Here is a 19,154-nt window from a genome sequence, read left to right on the forward strand (position 1 = left end):
TATGTATTATACACACACACACACACACACACACACACGCACATACCATACCTTCTTTATCCATTCATCTATTGATGGATACTTGGGTTGCTTCCGTATAATGGCCACTGTAAATAATACTGCAGTGAACATAGGGGTGCTTGTATCTTTTGAATTAGTGTTTTCATTTTGTTTGGGTAAACATCCATTAGCGGAATTACTGGGTTATAGGACATCTTTATTTTGAATTTTTTTAGAAATTTCCCTATTATTTTCCACAGTGGTTGTACAAGTTTACATTTCCACCACAGTGCAAGAGGGTTCCATTTTCTCCACATTTCCCACTCATTTTATTTTGATTTTTTTTATTTTGTATTTTTGTAAGGATTTTATTTATTTATTTGGGAGAGAGAGAGCAGGAGCAGGGGGAGGGGCAGAGACAGAGGGAGAAGCAGAATCCATGCTGAGCAGGGATCCCTATATGGGGCTCGATCACAGGACCCTGGGATTATGATCCAAGCTGAAGGCAGATGCTTAACCCACTGAGCCATGCAGGAGCCCCTTGCCACTCATTTTAGATCTGCGGATCTAGCCTACAGCAATGTTAACAGCAGTGGTTTAACGGTGGTTTCCTCTTTCCCTCATCACTACTGCATTTATGAATTGGAATTCTTCTATAAGGAAGATAGATCTTCTCATTTATTCATTTATATATTATCATTAGTTTATTTTGGCATGGACTAATGGATATGTATTTTATCCTTTGTGTTATAATCCAGTATTATTGCTGCTTGCTTTGTTGCCCAGATTGTTCCAGCTTTGCCTACAAGGAGTTCTCATGTTGGCTTCTCTTTCCTTCAGTGTGCTTCCATTTTTTTTTTTTGAAGAATTTATTTATTTATTTGACAGACAGAGATCACAAATAGGCAGAGAAGCAGGCAGAGAGAGAGAAGGGGGGAAGCAGGCTTCCTGCTGAGCAGAGAGCCCAATGCGGGACTCAATCCCAGGACCCTAAGATCATGACCTGAGCCGAAGGCAGCGACCCAACCCACTGAGCCACCCAGGTGCCCCATTTCGTTTTATTTTAAAGCACTTTCTGATCCTACAAGGTGTTCCGGGCTCATTTTGTATTTTCTCTGTGTCAGCCTTGGAATCAGCTCTTCACCAAGGAGCCTTAGTTTCTTTTAATGAAAATATGTTTATTGCTACTGGAAGGGTCATTTTAATGCCTCTCAGCAGGTAGAGTTAGGAAGTATTCGCATGGAAACTAACAAATGTGTGCACATACACATCTGTGCATGTTTCCATATCTATCTGTATATGATCTTGGGGTGGGGGTTCTGTATGTATAACCTCCCATTGATTTCTAGCACAGGGTTCATTTTAACCGTCCTCTGTGCTTATTTGTGACTTCTTTTTCCGACATCCGGAAACTGTCTCTCATTATTCAAAAACCGGTTGATCGTGTCTGGATCTATTTTTGGATTATCTGTTCTGTTCCACTCATCTTTGTATCTGTGCATTCACCAGTACTACAATGTTGATTTATTATAAGTCTGTTATTAGGTAGTGTGAGTCCCTGTGTGTTTTTTTACTCAAAATTGTTTTGTCTGTTCTACTTCCTTTCCCTTTCCCTGTAAATATTAGAATCAGCTTGTCTATATTTACCAAAAACAAAGTAAAACACAAACTTTTGCCAGGACTTTGATTGTAATTGCATTAAGTCTGTAAATCATTTTGGGGAGAATTGATATTTTTAACTATAATGAGTCTTCCAGTCCATGAACCCTGCTATCTCTCCATTAATTGACATCATTTTATTTCCTGCAAAGGTTTTATAGTTTCCAACATCGAGATTCTGTACATATTTTATTAGATTTATACTTAAGTAAGTGTTTTTTGGAGGAGAGCTATTGTGAGTGATAAATTATATTTTTAAAATTTCTGTTTCCAGTATGCCCATTGCTACAATACAGAAATGTGATTGACTTTTGTGGTTAACTTAATATTCCTCAACCTTTCTTATTCTAAGAATTTTGTGGATTCTTTATCTCTGTAAAAATTCATATTCTCTGTAAATAGAAGCAATTTCATTACTTCCTTTCCAGTCATATGCTTCTTTATTTTTTCCCTTTAATTGCAGTGGCTAGGATTTCTGATATTATGTTTAAAAACTTAGGTTTATGTTTAAAAAAGTAGGGAGAATAAAGGTTCTCACCTTGTTCTCAATGGATCTTAAAGGGGAGAGCACTCTTTTACCATGATGTATATTAGCTCTGGATTTTCTTTATAGATGCCCTTTATCAGGTTAGTTTGCTGAAAGTTTTTATCATGAATGAGTGTTGAATTTTGTGAAATGCTTTTCCATTTCAACTGAATGATCCTGTGTGGGTTTTTTTTTTTTTTTTAACAGTCTATTCATGTGCTGAAATTACATTAGTTGACTTCAAATATTAATGTAGCCCTGAATTCCCAGCATAAACTCCAGTTGGAAGTGGTATATTTCTGTTAATGTTAATATTTTATTGAGGATTTTTAATTGTGGGGTAGATGAAGGATATTGGTATAAATCTCTTCTCCTGTACCATCTTTGTCTGGTTGTGGTGTCATGGTAATTCTGCCCCCATAGAATGAGTTAAGAAGTATGCTTTCTCTTATGTTTTCTTTTTCTAAAAAATACTTTATTATTTATTTATTTATTTGACAGACAGATCACAAATAGGCAGAGAGGCAGGGAAGGGGGGGTGGGAAGCAGACTCCCTGCTGAGCAGAGAGCCCAAGACAGGGCTCAATCCCTGGACCCTGGGATCTTGACCTGAGCTGAACGCAGAAGCTTTAACCCACTGAGCCACCCAGGTGCCCATCTCTTATGATAGTTTTCTTAAAGGGATTGTAGGATTGATATTATGTCCTCATTAAATGTTTGGTAGAATTTGCCAATCAAACTATCCAGGCCTTGGGATTTATATTTTGGAAAGGTTTTTCTAAATATAAATTTAATTTCTTTAATAGAAGATTAATCAGATTATCTTTTTTTCCTTCAGTGTGTTTTGGTAGTTTGTGATTTTTGAGAAATTAGTCCATTTTATCTAAATTGTTGGATCTGCTTGAGCAGAATTGTTCTTAAGTTTTACTTTTTCCTTTTCATGCCTGCTAGATCTTATTGATAACCCCTCTTTTCTGCTTCTGATAATTTTTGTCTCTCTTTTCTGGTCAGTCTGGCTAGAGATTTATCAATTTTATTGATCTTTTCAGAGAAGTAGGTTTAGATTTGATTGATTCCCCCATTTTCTGTTTTTAATTCCATTGATTTCTGCTCTCATTTCCTTCCTGTCTTTAACATTTTAAACATTTCTATTATTTCCTTCCTTCCGATTGCTTAGGGTTTATCTCACTCTGCTTTTTTTTGTTTGTTTGCTTGAGGGAGAGAATGAGAAAGAAAGAGAGACTGTGTGTGATTGTGTGGTGAGAGTCGGAGGGAGGGAGAGAGAATCCAAAGCATGTTCCACGCTTATTGTGGAGTAAAACAACCCTGAGATCATGATCGGAGCCAAAATCAGGAGTTGTATATTTAACCAACTGAGCCACCCAGGCACCCCTCTCTCCTTCTGCTTTTTATTTTTTAATATTTGTTTTATTTGACAGAGCACAAACAAGGGGAACAACAGGCAGAGAGAAAGGAAGAAGCAGGATCCCTATTGAGCAGAGAGCTGGACATGGGACTCAATCCCAGGACCACCGGAGCCGAAGGCAGATGCTTAACCGACTGAGCCACAGAGGCACCCTTCACTCTGCTTTTTTTTTTTTTCTTCTTCACTGTGCTTTTTAATTACCCTTCTAATTATTGCTATCGTAGCAGCCCACATACACTGAAAATTTCAAATTTTTGCTTATTTAACCATCATACATATCTTACAGAAATGAAGGGAGAGCTGTTGTATACTTACCCAGATAATCACCATTTTGGTTGCTCTCCCTCATTCCCAATGTTGCGCATTTCCTTCTGGTACCATTTCCCTTCTGTTCAAGGGACTTTCTTGACCACTTTTTCTAGAGCAAATCTGCTGGCAACAAATTTTCTCTTAGTTTTTCTTCCCCTGAGAATGGCTTTATTTTATCTTTATTTGTCGAGAGTATTTTCCCTGGATATAGAATTCACTGGATGACAAATTTTTTTCTTTGAGAACTTGAAAAATGTTGCTGTTTCTTTCCGGTCTCCATGATTTCTGATGAAGTCAGTAATCATTTCAGCCATGGTTTTTCTCGGTAGTGTGTCATTATAAGCGGTCTGCTTTCAGGATTTCTGCCTTTGTTTTCAGTGTTCAGCAGTTTGTGTGTGTTAGGGCATGGGTTTCTTAGAGCTTATTCTGTGCAGTATTTGCTGAAATTTTGTAATCTGTAAATTTATATCCACAACTTTTTAAAGTTTTCAGCCATTGTTCAGACATTTTTTGAGCTCTTCTCTCTTCTGAGACTGATGACAAAAATTATTAGACACTTTGGTATGGAGAACATGTTCGGGCTTTTTTCCAATCATTTTTTTCTTTTCTGTTGGATAATTTCTATTGGTTTATCTACAAGCTCCCTAGATTTATCCTTTGTCATCTCCATTCTGTATAGAATCTAACAGTTAATACTTTATTTTAGTTACTGTGTTTTTCAGTCCAGTGTTTCCATTTGCTCCTTATTTTTTTTTTTTTTAGGGGAAGGTAGAGATGTTTTATCTATTTATTCTGTGAGTTTCACAGTACTTCTTTTTTTTTTTTTAAGATTTTATTTATTTATTGGACAGACAGAGATCACAAGTAGGCAGAGAGGCAGGCAGAAAGAGAGGAAGGGAAGCAGATTCCCTGCTGAGCAGAGAGCCAGATGAGGGGCTTGATCCCAGGATTCTGGGATCATGACCTGAGCCGAAGGCAGAGGCTTTAACCCACTGAGCCACCCGGGCGCCTTGGCACAGTACTTCTTAAACTATAGTTTTAATAGCTGCTTTGAAGTCTTTATCTTGTAATTCCAATATTTGGGTCACTGTCTGTCTCCTCCCTTGCAAGTTGAAATACTCCTAGTTTTTTGTATGCCAAATAATTTTGGTTTTAATCTGGACATGTCGAATGTTCTGTTATGAAATTCAGGGTCTTGTTTAAATTTTAAGCAGAAAACTGATGTTTGTTTTCCTGTGTGTTAGCAGGCAGTCAACAGGTTAGGTTCAGATTACAGGTTTCAACCTGCTTTCATGGGCTGTGGTTCAAATGTCAGTTCAGTTTTCACTGCCTTGGCTGTGATCATTGGATCTGACCTCTCCTGCCCCACCCCTTAACCAGTGTGTATTTCATTTCTCAAGGCATGGGTAGTTCGTTGAAATTCAGATCACCCCCAGCTTGGAGGTGAGCCCACAAGTTCTTTATGACTTGATGGGATTGCTCTCTTGAGCTCCCTTCTCTCTGTCGTATCACTGCCACGTACTCGCTCCTTGGCATACTCTTCCCAGTCCTCTAGGCAAAAAGTGCAAGCTTTAGTTTTTCCTGTCTTCCCTGCACTTCTCAGGATTGCATCTGTGTCCAGGGCCATGTTGCAAGAGGATGGAGAAACGAAAAAGCAGCAATGATTTGTCCATCTTCCTGGGACCACCACTCATTTGGTCAGTGAGAATTCCCCTCCCCCGAGTTTCAGGGACCTGCCCTGCTCTTGCCCCCATGGCCACTACCATCAGTCTGCATGAAGCCTCTGGTGTTATGCCATGTTCTTGTCCCCTTCTCCAATCAGCCTGTTGATCACTTATTTTTCAAAGTCCTCAGAATCCTGATCTATGCATCCTGTCCACAGTTTGTAATTGCATTCAGTAGAGAGACAGAGTGGTGTTTCTTACTCTATCTTATCTGGAATCTTGAAAGAATCTAGGAAGGCTGTGGTTCTTCTGAGAGTCCCAGCCAGGCTGTCTGTCCCCTTTACTTTCAGTATATTTGCTTTCTTGTTTAACCTGTGTGTGAGAGTGTGTGTGTGTGTATAGAGAGAGAGAGAGAAAGAGAGGAGTTTGTGAACCCACACCCCAATGAGAAACAAATTTTGCAGTTAGAGTGCAGTATTTGCATATTTTAAATTTAACATTATAATACCAACTGAAAAACACTGCATCTAAAGCTGCTAACTAGGGTCAGCTCCCTTCAGCCAGCCCTTCAGTGTACTTAAGTACACATTCATTTATGAGATAGATTCATTTGGTAAGACAACATTTTAAAGGTTGGATCTCACATTTTTTAGATCCCCTCAAACACCAGGTCCCTCTAACATGACTGTCTTTGGTCTGTTTGCTGGGTGTGGGGGCATGCAAAGTTGTACTTCTCTCTAAGTTGTTTCTGCTCTGACTTTGGACCTCCCTCAGCACAACTGTTGTCCATTCGGATGGCAGTACTGTAGTACTGGTATGTACACAGTATCTAGGACTTGATTGCTGATTATGCCACACATTTGACCTACAGTGTTTCTGCCAACAGAAGAGGATTGGGCTTTTTAAAAAATTCCTAGGACATCTGTTGTGTTTCTGACTTCAAATGAAGTTACACTGTGCCATGATGTCTGAAACAAAATTCCTGCTGTATTGTGTTCCTTAGTTTGATGTTACTGGATTATCCATGACAAACCTTGAGTCTGGGTCTTTTTTGAACATGTTACCCAGTCCTTGTATGCAAAAGTGGCCAGATAATTATCTGGGGTTCTTTTTCCCCCCTTGCTTTTTTACATGCATACTCTAGGCCAACAGCAATAAAAAATTAAAGAATGTCCTTTTTCCCCTGCCCCAGGGAAGGATGAACTGGAAAGTCTGTTCATTTGGAATTGGAGTTGACCTCTGTTTGGATCAGTGCTTTTCATTAAAGATGTAATGTGTCCTTTATCAGCATACATTAAAATGTTATCAAGAACCCACACCGGAAACACAGCTGGCGAGCTGAAGTGCTCTCTGGCTTCTCTCAACAGCCTGTCTTTACAGCTTGAATTCACTTTTAGAATTTGACAGTACTGTGTCCCGAGGTTCAAGCATATCATGACAGCCCCAGAATTCAGAAGGGCCTCTCCCTTAGAGGTGACTACAGCTACCTTTGATGAAAGGATTTGTTTTGTTGGGAACAAAGGCTTAGACTTGGTTATTGAGTACTAGAAACAGTGATTCTGGGTGTGGGGGTGAATATTTTTACCTAGAATGCTGAAGTTCTTATTTATATAATGATTCTCATGATAGAAACAATCCTAGGTGGTAGATCATTGGTGTCAAAGTTACTGAATGATTTAGAATATCACTGAGGAGGTCCAAGAGGAATACATTTCTAATAGCTAGTGTAGAATGATACATAGTTTTAGTTAACTTGATTGTTACCGGTGTATATAAAGCTTAATGGTCAATACAGATTTGAACTGGGGCATTTCTCTTTATTCTTTCATGGAGACTGTACATGGTAATGTGGGCACTGGATTCAGGATCCCCAAACTTGACCTTGCCCTGTTTTTCCCCACTAATAAAAGGAAGCGATCATTTCAGACTTCATTTTTTGAGAGTTATTTTTTTTTAGGGGAGGGGACAAGGGAAGGGCAGTACAAGAGACAAAATTTATTGTATAAATGCTTTTGAAAATGGAAACTTCCACACTTTTGCTGCGGCATTGCAAGTGATAAAAACAAATTCAAGCTGCTTGATCAGAAAAGAATACAAGAGTCTCGGTGGAATCCAAGGGCATGATGGAGCAAAGGACTGAACTGAAAAGATGGGAAATGGTCTGATTGGCTCATCTTGGGTGATGTGTCCACCCTTGAGCCAATCAGCTGTGTCTGGGAAATTGGACATGAAGTCCACATGTTGCCATCAGGGGCTCTTCCTATCTGTGGGAAGAGTGACATTTAAGGGTGATGGGTTAAACTAGACAACCCCCCAACATGATCTCTTGCAAAAACCATGTTTAAATTTGCCAGCTGATTGTAATTAAAGCCTCTAATGGTGTGTGACCTTTAGGAATGTTACAAAATTTATCAAACTTCAGCCATTTTCATTCACAAGTTATACTGTGCTAACAGTTTTTCTCCTTGGTGACTACTCTGTATCTCAAAGATCACTGCATTTCTAATGGTATTATATTATATTATATTATATTATATTATATTATATTATATTATATTTTCACTTGAGAAGGAGAGAAAGAGAGAGTGAGTACACGCAGGGGCCAGGGGCAGAGGGAGAGGGAGGGAGAGTCCTAAGCAAACTCTGTGCTGAGCACAGACCTCAGTGCAGTGCTTGATCCCATAACCCTGAGATCACGACTTGAGCGGAAACCAAGAGTCAGGTGCTCAACCACCTGTGCCATCCAGGTGCCCCAAGTGGTATTATATGTTTTAAAGGGATGATTTCTCTTTCCTCTTACAGAATCCATCACCATTTTCAGAATTCTCTATAGTACTCTTTCCCGCCATATATAGTCCTATTCTTTCATGTAATTTTCCTTAAATTGCACTGGACTCCTTCCCTTGTCTTTCCTCATGCTGTTGTGTGTTGGAATTTTTTTTAAGACCAAAGAAATTTAACTTTCAAATTTAGAAAATATAGCTTTAATGTATCAGTAAATGATGTAGCATTTTTGAAAGGTCACAGTTTTTATGGTTGGAAGGAAAATCGGAAATATTTGTGAGTCATTTTAGTTGTCTGAGTTTAATGCCAGTTTTTCTGTAAGGTTAGTTGCTTAATTTAAATGCAGAGTATCACTTACTTCCATATGCCTGACTTTAATTTTTGCAACATGACCGAGTATAATAATACAGTCCTTTGGAGTAGAAATTTTCATGTGTGGTTGTGGGTGATAAGCTGTGGATACTTCTGATGGTCGTGATGTTACCCGCAGACCACAGCTACCTTACATACAACACCATTGTCACCAGTTGAGATCGAGCTGTTGATTCCACAGCCACCTGTGGAAGGCAGGCGTTATGGGTTCTCTCTCCAGCTCTGTCATTTATGAACAAGGTGACCCTGGGCTAGTTATGTCACCTGAGCTGCTGATCTTTAAAAACAATACTTAACATAGTTCCTGGGAAATAATCATTGCTCACAACGTGGTAATTACTATTAGTAAATGATGTGTTTCTTGCAAAATGTAACTTTGTCAACAGAATGTCCCTTCCTACTATATTTGCTGTCTGTATTGTTGCTTTGTAGAGGTCTCACTAAAACTTGGAGCTCCCAGGGGCTGTCCTGGGAAATTGTGGCAGTGAGGAGTGAGGCACTCCTGCAGATTTAGGAGTGGACGGATGGAGTAAGTGGCAAGATCCATAGCTATTCAGGTAATATGGAATCGATTGAATTGGTTCAATTTCGAAAGCACTAAGAATTAAAAGACAAATTCCAATAAAATAAAGACAGTGGTGGGAGTGCATTTAAACTCAGATTCATATACATGAAGTGGAAGAAGGAAGCCAAGAGAACAAAGTAGAAGTTGACGTGAGAATTGCTGTTGCGTGTATTTTACCTTAGATCCTGGGACTCCTCTTTTTTTTTTTTTTTTTAAGATTTTATTTATTTATTTGACAGAGAGAGATCACAAGTAGGCAGAGAGACAGACAGAGAGAGAGGGAAAGCAGGCTCCCTGCCGAGCAGAGAGCCTGAGCGGGGCTCGATCCCAGGACCCTGGGACCATGACCTGAGCCGAAGGCAGAGGCTTTAACCCACTGAGCCACCCAGGCGCCCCTGGGACTCCTCTTTTAATATCAATAAAAGAATACATTTTTTAAAAAATTATTTTTAAGAATAGTAAAATAATCCTGCTTTGCCTCTTGCTGGCCCGGCCATTAGTAAGACATTTTATTTTCTCTTTTGGACTCTAGAATTAAAGAAAGAAAGCTGGAAAGGATCCAGAGAAGAGCAGTGGAAGGAGCCAAAGGATTATTAAAAATAAGACCCATGAGGAAAGGGTAAAGGAGTTGTGAATCTTTAGTTTGAAGAGACGTTCAAGAGGCCACTTAATAACTATCTTCAAATATGTGAGGGGTTGGGAGGAGGGTGCCGAGCAGTTGTTCCTTTCTCACTAAGAACTGAAGGGAAATGGTTCACAGAGACTTTGGTTAGATAAAAAGAAGTACTGCTTGGAAAGGGGAGAGTGAGGCGTGAACTCTGTGGTCATGCTAGCTGTTCTGCGCATCTTTGACGGGACGAGACAGCCCTGGTCCTTGGCTGGCTGTGGTGTGTCCCTGTGAGGTCGGCCGTGTGCCTGGACAGAACATCTGTATAAACTTAAAATCTCATCCCTGAAAGTATCACTTTATGTGGTACTGTCTTGTATTTCTTGGTTCTTTCATGGATGTTAGTCCCTCTCTTTTGCTTCCTCAACTCCCTTCTTTCTTCAAATCGTACAGAACACAGAATGAATTCTTGTACCCACCGAAAGACACTCAGCAATTATCAGACTGTGGAGGCAGATTCCCCCGCCCCAAGGTTGAATCAGCATAGTTGGAATCACCATCACCTCCAACAGAAGAAAATTCCATTTGAAAGTAGAAATTCCTTTCTGAGGGAGATTTTCACAGTTGTTAATGGGGAAAGACTCCAGATAAAATTTTGTGCCCCCGTAGAGTAGACTGGATAAGTAACTATATTTCCTATCACGAAATATGGGAAAGGTTCTTTTTTCAAAAGGGAGGAGCTGCTGAGTTGGTAGAGTTTAAAAGCGAAGTAGTTTGAAACTCCTAAGCACATTTATAGTGGAATATATAAGTGAGTGGTAACTAATTAACATATGCCAACCTAGGGGGGTAAAAATGGTGGAAGGGAGGAGCCGAGTGGTCATTTGGTTGACACTTCACTCAATCACAAACACTAAATTGGGACTGGTACAGAATTTTAAGTGCCTTTTTCTTGGGCCTTGCTGTTGTGATCTTTCTTTAGAACAGTTCTGATATACCCTTTGGAAGGCTGGCCTGTGTGGACGTTGTCTGTGCCAAATTACAACACAGAACAAGGGACTGTTCTGTTTCATTTACTGAGAATAGTGCTTAATAAGTACTATTTGACAACATGCTGAATTAAGGGAATGTTGTAAGGATGTTTCACAAAGGAAAGTGGGTAAAACATCTGATGTTTTGAAGTTCTATTTATATGTAACTTGATAGCAGTATAAAGCCTTGCTTAAAACTTTATTTTTAAAATTTTATTCAATACATATGAATATGTACGCTGAGAGAAAATGATGTTATCTGGTCCCAGATATATACCACATCTTGATATAGTTGATGCTATTTCAGAATCCAATTTTTTGCCTTGTTGGTTTGAAATGTATCAGGCCCTAGTAATTTGATTTATATTAACCAGATTCATGCAATACTGATTTGTAACATGGGACACATTCACGATTATATCCTTTTCTCAAATTTGACTTTGAGCTTATCCTAGTATCTTATCTTCGTTTATAATCTTCAGTAACTGTGGTTTTTTTTCCCCCTAAAAATGGAATCCCAAGTGGAAATTATACTGTTTAAAGGTTTACATATCTACATGTAGACGAATATAATAAAGGTCAGTGAGAGTTAATGTCAGAAGGGAAAAATAACTGTCAAAATTTTTTATAGTACTTCTATTTATATTTCAACGTCACAAGCTAAGTATTTAGCTCAAGTTTAATTTATTATAGATTTTAGCATATGAGAGTACTACCGTGCAACATTCAGACATTGTTCTACTTACAAATAAACATCTATAGTCAGTTACAACCTATGAAATCATTAACATGTACAATAGTGTAATTTGTAGCTTTTTTTCCTAGTTGTGCTTTTCACTTAAATACGCTTTAAAGAAAAGATTGGGTTTAGGAGAGCCTGGGTGGCTCAGTCAGTTTAGTGTCTGCCTTTGGCTCAGGTCATGATCTCAGGGTCCTGGGATCCAGCCCCATATCAGGCTCCCTGCCCAGCAGGGAGTCTCCCTCTCCTACTCCCCTTTGCTCCTGCTCTTTCTCTCTGTCTCTCAAAGAAATACATAAAGGTTTTTTTTTTAAATTCTGTCAAAAGAAAAGATAGGGATTAGATGATTCCCTAATGCCTTTTGCATTGAAGCCTTGAAGATTCTAGTCTTCACTGAAGTCGAGCTTGTGTGAGACCTATAATCTGTGTGAAGATATGGGTAAGAAGCAATTTGTGTTAGATGGTTTTGGGTGATTATACCTGTAACCTTATGTTATTTTATTTATTTTATTTTTTTCTTAAAAAATTTATATATTTATTTATTAGAGAGCTCAAGAGGGTATACACATGAGCAAGGGAAGGGGCAGAGGGAGAAGCAGACTCACCACTGAGCATGGAACCTGTCTCAAGGCTTAATCCCACGACCCCGGCCCCGAGATCATGACCTGAGCCAAAGTCAGTTGCTCAACCTATTGAGCCACCCAGGTGCCCCACTTGTGACCTTATTTTAAAAAGAGATTTATGTTTTGTCACTGGCAGGAGAACCCCAGGAAAAACCCGAATTTTTGCATATTCAGTTAATACCTGGCTTTCCTTTCTTTTACATACTTAGGAGCTAGTATAGTTCTAATGAGCAGAGCAAGTGCCAGAGTAAAAAAGGAAAGAGAGAAGGGTGTAAGGTGTAAGGATAAGCAATAATTAACTAGTCTGAAGAGCTTCAATGCTAAAAAAAAGAGATGCAGTGTAAATTAGTACCTTACCTTTCCTTTTATTAATATATAGCAATCGTGTGGCATTTATGATTTATAGAATGCATTCATTGATGTTCTAATTCTGTCCTCACAACAATCTATGAAACAGGCACCATTCTTTGCATTTCCATTTGAAAACCACCTTCAGCGTAATTGTGAGTTAACGAGGATCACATAGCTAGTGTGCCAGGACTCAGACTCTGTTTTCAGACTTCCAGACCAGTTATCTGTCTTTCTGTTGTTTCACAGGGTTTATCTAAACTGGATTTGGTTTAAAACTACACTGAGATACACAGTGTAGGTGAACTATGGATGTGCTTGTGTGAACTCTGAGCATCACGTTTGTGAAATAGGCAATGTGGTTTTCCTTCACATGGGGCATGATGGGATAGAGTGGTTGAAGATGAAATGAGCAAGTGGGCTGCTAGTCTTCAGTTGCCACCTGCTGACTGCGGACTTTGTGTACATTTCCTCAATTAGAAAGTGAAGGCAGGGGTACCTGGGTGGCTTAGTTGGTTAAGCAACTGCCTTTGGCTCAGGTTGTGATCCCGGAGTCCAAGGATCCAGTCTCGCATCGGGCTCCCGGCTCGGCAGGGAGTCTACGCCTCCCTCTGACTCTTCCCCTCTCATGCTCTCTCTCTCAGTCAAATAAGTAAATAAAATCTTTTTAAGAAAAGAGAAGAAAAGAAAGGCAGTTGGCAACTAGGTTCTCCAGACTCCTTTCTAGTTCTAAAATTCTCTAATTCCAAATTTAATGATTACTCTTCCATTCAGAATTGTTTAAAAAAATTACTTGCCTCACATGATTAGCCCACACTTTTGCATTAAGTCTCTCCTAACAGTCTATGCCAGGAATTGATAAACTTTGGATTTTGGGTAGTGTAGCAGCAGTCTCTTTGTGGTGACTCTGAGAAGACTTTTCGTATACCAAATTCTGTTCTAGTGTCACATGGTGAGAACACTCATCCTGAATTTGAAGAGTGGAAAATGACAACAGAATGCTAGTTACACAGGAGCTCATTCAGCAAATGTAAATTGAGCAGAAGTACTAAGTCCTTGGGTTGCCAAGACCTTGAACTCCCAGTTTAGGAAGAAGGCAGATGCACAAATGTGAAATGTCAGTGTAATTAGAAGGACGATGGGATGCCTGGTGGCTCAGTCACCTAAGTATCTGCCTTCAGCTCAGGTCACGATCCCTGGGTCCTGGGATCAAGTCCTGCAGCAGGCTCCCGGCTCAGCACGGAGCTTTTCCCTCTCTGTCTGTCCCTCCCCCCCATTTGTGCACTGGCTTGCTTGCTCTCTAAGTAAGTAAGTAAATAAATAAATAAAATATTAAAAACAAAAAGTCCCGGGAAAGATATCTACAGAGTGGCAAAAGAGTAAAAGAAACAGTGGCATCTGTGGAGTGGAAAATAGAAGAGATGCACCAACCAAGACTTCACCAAGAAAGGGGTTTTACCAGAAAGGATCTTAGACCTATCTTAGATAAAAGGAGGCATGTGCTGAGAAGAAGCTGTACAGAGACTGTGGAGAATCTTTGGTAGTTCTGTTTGTGTCACGTGTGAGGGGAAGATGACATGCTGAAGAGGTAGTCTTAGCGAGCTTGGGAAAGTCTTAAACAGACTTGAGACTATCCTAGGAATTAAGGAGACGTTTTTAGGAAGTAAGGAAAAGTGGACTCTTACAAAGACGAGAGAGGAGGCAGTGTTAGACTCTGAAATTTCTAGTTTGCACATTGTGGGGGAAGGGCATTCTAGGCAACAAGATAAGTGTGAGGAAAAATCCATGGAGACCCAAGATAGCACATGGGCCCTTCTGTGACCCTTACATACCTCAGACTAATTGCTGTGGAAGCTCAGGAAGGGTTTCATACTATATCCCATGGAGTTTGGGTTTTTTTCTCTGAGCAGTGGAGAACCCTGAAGGGTTTCCAAGCAGAGTAATAGTGATAGTAGATTTGCTTTTGGAAGACTAATGGCAGCAGAATGGAAGCTAGATGAGAGGGCTCAGAATCTTGACAGAGACTCTACCAGTATTCCTACTGAAGGCTGTGGGAGCGTATGTGAAGCCAAGAGCAGAAGGGTTGTAGTAGATAGAGAAGGGGGTAGAGCTGAGAGAGACTCAGTTCCAGTAATGACGACAATAGCATTAGCTGAGATTTACTGAGTATACCAGATGTCTGCTTTAAGTTCTTGATAGTTACTAACTCATTTAATCCTCACAACAGCCCTGTGAAGTAGGCACTAGTACTGTTGTTATCTGCATTTTACAGATGAGAGAACTGAAGCACAGAGATACTAAATAACTTGGCAAGTTACACAGCCAGTGTGTGGCAGTTTGGGAGTGTGAGCTATGGCTGGCTGTGTCTAGAGCCCACACTTGGAGTTACTGCCTTCTCTCGCATTCTGTTACTGAATCAGTAAGCGTGTCTAAGATGTGGGGAGGAGTTAGATGTAGGTGACGAGAGGAGGAGAGTCATTGATGTGGATGCTTGATTGACAGAGAGGGTACAGATGCCACTTACAGAGATAGGACGAGCAGGGAGGGGCACTAGGAGGAATTATAATTTGGGGATCATACCAAGTTTCGAGGTTCTTTTGGGACATTCAGCTGTTGATGTCCAGAATGCAACAGGATATACCCCGACCCTTGAACGGTGTGGAGCTTCAGGGTACCGATCCCCTGTGCAGTCAGAATACCTCATACAGCATTTGACTCCTCAAAAACTTAACTACTAATAGTCCACTATTGACTGGAAGCCTTACCAATAACATAAATAGTTGACTGACACATATTTTATATGTTAAATGTATTATTTTCTGTATTTTTATAATAAAGTAACCTAAAGAAAAGCAAATGTTACTAAGAAAATCTAAGGGAAGTACATTTACACCACTCTAAGGAATCCCTATACATGTGGACCTGTACTGTTCAAACCCATGTTGTCCAAGGGTCAGCATCTGGACCGGGAACTCAGGATCGGTCTCTGCTTGGCGGTGATGTGTAACTCTAAGTACAGTTGCTATCAGGACAGACTAGTCCCACTGGCCCTGTCTCGGAAGGACTGGGTAGAACTTTATGCCCTTCCTCTGCGTGGGTACGTGCAGCACAAATGCTAGGGAGGGAACTCTGGGCATCAGCATGAGTGGGAAGAGTCTAAGGAACCCCAGGGCTGCCAGATTTTCTGTAATGAAGACAGCTCCACACCACATAACATGCATGTTTATGAAACCAGGGTGATTAAAATCTAGCAGCTCTCTTGCATCCAGCTCTGGATTCCATCTTTACAGTTAAAGGAGAAATGTTCTTTACAAGCCTTTTTCCAAGAGTGTGTGGCTTCCTGGTGGTCCTTCGAATGGATGAGCAAGTTCATGGGTTTAATCCCAGCCAGGTTGATGGGATCAGGAATATGGAATCCAAAGAGCAGAGGAATCAGTGGAAGCCAGTGTCCACGGGGAGTAGGACTCATCATTCTGGGAGGTAGAGATGCCCAGGGGTTTTCACGGAAGTACTTGTTTTCTCTCATGTGAGTGGCGAGCACTTCCTTTTAAAAAAAAAAAAAACAAAAAAACCCACAAAAAAACAAAAAACAAAACTTCCTGTTTTCTTTCCTCCTCTAATCTAAGGTTTAAAAATACAACCAAAGGAACATAGCAAAGAAATTTTGAGAACTAAGCATCATATATAGAGTAATAACTTTGAGACAATTTAAAGCGTTGACAGTTACATTCAGTTAACTTTAAAAAGCCTAGTGAAATTGTTGGAAATTACTTAAAATTCTGTTCTTAAGTATAGACTAATAGGTTTTTTGCTACATTGATTTTTCAATGATATTTATCTGATTGTAAGATTCTACTTACCATGAGTCTGAGTGAACTATATTCCTTCAGCCTCCCCGAGTTGTTACAAATAAAGCAGAATCACACTCCTCTTGGTCAAGGTAACGACTGTTTTCATACCCCAATATCTCAAAGTATAAGTTGATTTTGATTGCTTTTAGCTATAAAAATCTCTTTGGAATTTTTTAAAAAAAGATTTTGTTTATTATTTGAGAGAGAGAGAACAGAAGCAGGGTGAATGTAGAGGGAGAAGCAGACTCCTGCTGAGCAGGGAGCCTGGGCGGGGGTTGATCTCAGGACCCTGGGATCATGACCCTAGCAGAAGGCAGGCACCTCTACCCCTGATACCCTTGACTTAAGTTCTGTATGTGCTTTCTACTAGAAAAACTGGCTTCTTTTCTGTCTTACCTTCTGTGGTAGACCAGATTCTAAGATGGCCCCTTGATCTCCATGGCCTGGTGTTACCAGATTATGTCGTGGTATATGGCACAGAGCATTTTGCAGACATAATTGAGTCCCCAATCAGTGAACTTTAAGATAGATTATCCTTGGAGAACACAACGCAGTCAGACAAGTCTTTCAAAACTGAGTTTCTCGGGCGCCTGGGTGGCTCAGTGGGTTAAGCCGCTGCCTTCGGCTCAGGTCATGATCTCAGGGTCCTGGGATCGGGTCCTGGGATCGAGTCCCGCATTGGGCTCTCTGCTCAGCAGGGAGCCTGCTTCCCTCTCTCTCTCTCTCTCTGTCTGCTTCTCCATCTACTTGTGATTTCTCTCTGTCAAATAAATAAAAAATAAAATCTTTAAAAAAAAAACAAAAACAAAAAACTGAGTTTCTCTGGCCAGTTACAGAGGTGAGGTCAAACACGCTAAAAGCAGGAGAGGGATTCAAGCTGAACCAGGTTCTCCATTGCTCAGAGAAGGAGGGGGTGATCAGGTAAGGAGGACCTGCGTGTGCTCTTTAGGAATTGAAGTCAGTCTCCAGTCAATAGCCAGCAAGGAAATGACTTCAGCTTTACAACTGCAACTGAATTCTGCCAACACATGAGTGAGCTTAGATGGGGACCCTGAGCTCCAGATGAGAACCTGGACAACCAGGAGCTTGATTTCAGCCTGAACAGAGAACCTGGCCATGCGTGCCAGATGTCTGTGCTATATTTAAGCTGCTAAGTTTGTGGTAATTTGTTATGTAGCAAGAGAAAACTAATATACTGTCCCTTGCTCCATTTCTCTCTACGAATGCTGATCATTGGTCTTCAGAGTTGCGGTGTTAGTATCTCTCAGGCTTGTGGTGTATGTTTTCCATTCGTTGCCTTAGCCGCTATTGCATTGAACTAAGGGGGTTCCAGTCTTTTTTCTCCTCTTCTCTTCTAAAACCCTGAGCCCAAAGGCACTTGAGTGGCTCAGTCAGTTAAGCATCAGACTCTTGGTTTCAGCTCAGGTCATGATCTCAGGGTTGTGGGATCGAGCCCGTACATGGGGCTCCACACTCAGTGCTGAGTTCTAGTTCTGTCTCTTTCCCTCTGCCCACCGCCCCTGCTCATGTGAGTGTACTCTCTCTCTCTCTCTCTAAGATAAGTAAATTAAAAAATTTTTTTTAAGATCTTTATCTATTTGAGGGAGAGAGTGAGCAAGAAAGAGAGAGGACACAAGCAGGGGGAGCAGGAGGCAGAGGCAGAGGGAGAAGCAGGCTCCCCACTAGGCAGGGAACCTGATGCAGGGCTCGATGCTGGGACCCTGAGATCATGACCTGAGCAGAAGACAGACGCTTAACTGACTGAGCCACCCAGGCACCCCAATAAATTTTATCTTAAATAAAATAAAATAAAACCCTGAGCTCAGTCTTACTGGTTCTGTCTTACTATGGTTTTTGGTATAGGTTTCATCCTGTGGGGTTAGATAGGGAAGGTCTTAATTTCTCCATGTTGATACTGTTCAAGTGTCATCCTTAAAGATTTGATTCCTTTTCACTGTTGTGATTTAATTCTTGGTGATGTTGTATCGTACCGCAGCTGTTTCTCACATTATCCACTGGACTGGGTCTGCTGTCCCATTTCGTGGGTAGAGAACAAGCGGAAGAGTGGTACGTGGCTATCGCATCAGCAAGGTGGGATGGGGACCGAGAGCAGGAAGAGATGTGTGGGATGTGCTGGTGGGTGTTCAGAGTACCCAGCAACGAGGAACAGTTGAGCGATCGTGGACGTTGACGTCCCGCTAGGGAAATCTGTAAGCATGCCAAGAGGAAAGTATCTTAATGTGACTGTCTCACTTCAGGGGAAAAGAAGGCCTTCTGTGTGCGTAATTGTTCTATTTTCGTTTCCTTGGATTTATTTGGACCCTCTATCTAGTATTTCTCTTGGATCCAGAAAAAAACATGCTGAAATGGAAGGAGGTAGTCTCTCTTCCTACTAAGTAATGAAATAACATCCTGGACACTGGATGGTCTACTGAGAAATTTATAAAGAGATAGATTTCTTGATTTCTTAGATCTGGAGGGGAGAAGGGGATGGTGTAGAAAGCTTTTTGTCTTGGTTTTTAATGTATCCACATTATTCAGGTAAACTTCTTTAATTAGGTTTGCCCTTGTCTGGAAAAAAAATCCAATATTTTATAGATGCTTAAATAGATTGTAATTTTCAGTATATCTGGGCAAGATTAGAATACTT

At 40.5% G+C, this 19,154-nt stretch overlaps 1 protein-coding gene across 2 annotated transcripts in view; it reads left to right on the plus strand.

Moving 5' to 3' along the window:
• The window catches only part of GAREM1 (GRB2 associated regulator of MAPK1 subtype 1), a 198,450-nt gene that overhangs the window by 40,971 nt on the left and 138,325 nt on the right, over nucleotides 1–19,154 (plus strand). The window lies entirely within an intron of this gene.

This window comes from Mustela erminea, chromosome 13, assembly GCF_009829155.1.
Source record: "Mustela erminea isolate mMusErm1 chromosome 13, mMusErm1.Pri, whole genome shotgun sequence".
NCBI classification, from domain to species: Eukaryota; Metazoa; Chordata; class Mammalia; order Carnivora; family Mustelidae; genus Mustela; species Mustela erminea.